The sequence below is a fragment of the Protobothrops mucrosquamatus genome, unplaced genomic scaffold (assembly GCF_001527695.2).
Source record: "Protobothrops mucrosquamatus isolate PMUCROS unplaced genomic scaffold, P.Mucros_1.0 scaffold4072, whole genome shotgun sequence".
NCBI classification, from domain to species: domain Eukaryota; kingdom Metazoa; phylum Chordata; class Lepidosauria; order Squamata; family Viperidae; genus Protobothrops; species Protobothrops mucrosquamatus.
In genome coordinates, this window is record NW_015390003.1 from 137,102 (window position 1) to 139,895 (window position 2,794).

Consider the following 2,794-nt stretch of genomic DNA (forward strand, 5'->3'; position numbering starts at 1 on the left):
CCCTGCAAGCCCCTCTCTCTCCTAGCACTGAGGACGTTCCCTAGTTGGGTCATGGAATGTCTGCAAGAAAACCACCCAGCTCGGAGAGTGTCAAGTATGAAAAGTCACCGAGAAAAAAAAAAAGAAAGAATATAATTTCATATAGTTGAAACTTGTGTGGTCCAATCGACTGCCAGCATGCTTCTTCCCTGGGACCTGCTTGGGAGGGCTGATAGCTAAGCCTACATTGGCAAACCCGCCATGTCAACGGTGAATAAGAGGGGGTGGCACCTTGGGTTGTGTCCTCGCAAGCCCCTCAACGCCTCACGGCCAGTCCCACTCGGGGGAAAGCCAGGACCTCCCGGGCCTCGCCCATCCCCTGACCCAGGCCAGCCCCGTCTCCCAGCAACGCTGCCAGAGAACCCACTGATGTCAGCCTCTGGATGGAGAGGATGACTCGGACAATGTGGAACAGATGCCTGGAGCCCTCCCTCGGGATGGGCGTGCCAGGGGGGTGTCTTTGGCTGGCCGGGGCCCTGTTGCAGCTGGTGGCCACACACAGGGACGGTCCAGAGAGTAAGCTGGGCTGGTGGGGAGGAAAGGGGTCAGCTTGATGTTCTCACTGACAGGTGTGGCTGTGGGTACCTTAGCAGCCCCTCTCCCATCTGACTGCAGGCTGCCTTCACCCATGTCTGTCTCATGGTGCTTATCAGGGAGATGTGGATTATGGTTATGGGTCAGCATCCCCTCCTGATTAGTTGTTGGGGAGGGTTTGTTGGGGAGAACCCAGGTATCTGAGGCTGGAACCGTTAGCCCTTGCGAAGCAGCTTTTGGGCTAACTGGCTCAAGCCAAATTCTCCGGTAAACAAGAGGCCGTTAATCACATCAATTATTTAGCATTCTCTTCAAGGATTTGCTTCGGTACTATAGGTAGTCCTCAACTTACAGTCGTCGATTTAGTGACCGTTCAAAGTTACGACAGCACTGAAAAAAGGGTCATGACCGTTTTTCACACTTACGACCGTTGCAGCATCCTCTTGGTCACCTGGATCAAAATTCGGATGCTTGGCCACTGACTCGTATTTACGACAGTCACCGTATCCTGGGGTCACGTGACCCCCTTTTGTGACATTCCGACCAGACCCACTTAATNTTCCTCCCGAGACACATCGCCGCATCGAGCGCCCTTATACACCTTCGGGAGACCTATACATCCCCCCAGAGTCCCCCTTTGTTCCTCCAGAGAGCCCCAGATTATTGCAGCACCCCTACACCCCCAGGCAGCCCCCTATCACTCCTCTACAGCCCCCCTTCATTCCCAAAGAGGAAACCGCTCTCCTGGAGCAACCTTATCTTCCTCCAGCAAGACCTCCCCACGTAAGGCCTCCTCGTGTTCCTCCGGAGCCCCTCCTGGCTCCCGCATGGCTTCAACACAACTCTGGGGAAAGAGAAGCATCTCTGGAGCACTTGGACGTTCCTCCAGAGAAGGTCCGCCTTCTGGAGCCCTTCTACGCCCACCGAAGGAAAACTCGCTCCCTGGAGCCCTCAGAGTTGCCTGAGAGGGATGTCCCTCCGCAGCTCTCAGCTGGTCCTCCAGCTGGCCCACCAAAGCAGGACGTGCCTGTGGACCTGAAGGCCCCATATCTCACCCCAGGGACGCTTGAGCACCAGCAGTGGCAAGAAGCTCCTCCAGACAAACTCTGAACTCCTCACATCCTCTCCAGATGTGATGAGTGAGCAGCAGGTGGAGCACCCCGCCTCTCTGCTGGAAACCTTGGATCCAGAGGTCCTATGACGGGACTCAAACAATCCATGGGTTGTTTGAGAAAGAAGCAGCCAACCCTGGTTTAGCCTGTTGGGGCCCCTTCGTGTAACCCAATCGCGGTGCCAGTGATCGAAAAGGCCGGCTACAACTATGGCTGCTTCTCTTTGGGCAAGCTGCCTTTCTTTCTCGTATTGGACTTTTATTCTATTTTTTTAAAGGATGCTATTTAAGCTGCCCTGGGAAACCTTTTAAACGGGAAGGTATATAAACCAACAGATCTAATCTTGAAAGACGTCTTGCTCTTCTTGAGTCTGGCAGTTGTGGGAGATGTCGTGAGTTGCAAACACTCGGGATGGTCAGAAATTTCCCAGGTCTTCTGGTGATTTGCATTTCTGGAGAGGGTTGGTCTTTGGGATCAAGTGGATCCCTGCTGGAGCCCCTCATCAAGCGATGGGCCATACAAATTTCCCAGAGAAATGCCCCTCGTGTAAGCTGGCAGGAAGAGCCACCGTATTATAGAACAGGGGTCTTCAAACTTGGCCCTTTTAGGACTTGTGGACTTCAGCTCCCAGAATTCCTCAGCCAGCGTGCCTGGCTGAGGAATTCTGGGAGTTGAAGTCCACAAGCAGAGGTCTTCAAACTTGGCCCTTTTAGGACTTGTGGACTTCAGCTCCCAGAATTCAACTGGAGGTGCGCTCTGCTTTTCCAAGGGTGACAGAGAAAGGCTAAAATGCTAGAAATAGAACCGATGATGTTACCTAGTTGGGTGATGAAACGTCTGCAAGAAAAGAAGCTCAAAGAGCACCAAGGACCCCACAGTTATCCTCCACCTCCTCCTCCTCCTCTGTGCCCTCCTCTCCTCCTCTTTCTTCTCTTCCTCTTCCTCCTCCTTTCTTCTTCTTCCTCCTCCTCCTCCTCTTTCTCCTCCTCCTTTCTTCTTCTTCCTCCTCCTCCTCCTCTTTCTCCTCCTCCTTTCTTCTTCTTCCTCCTTCTCCTCCTCTGTGCCCTCCTCTCCTCTCCTCCTCTTTCTTCTCTTCCTCTTCCTCCTCC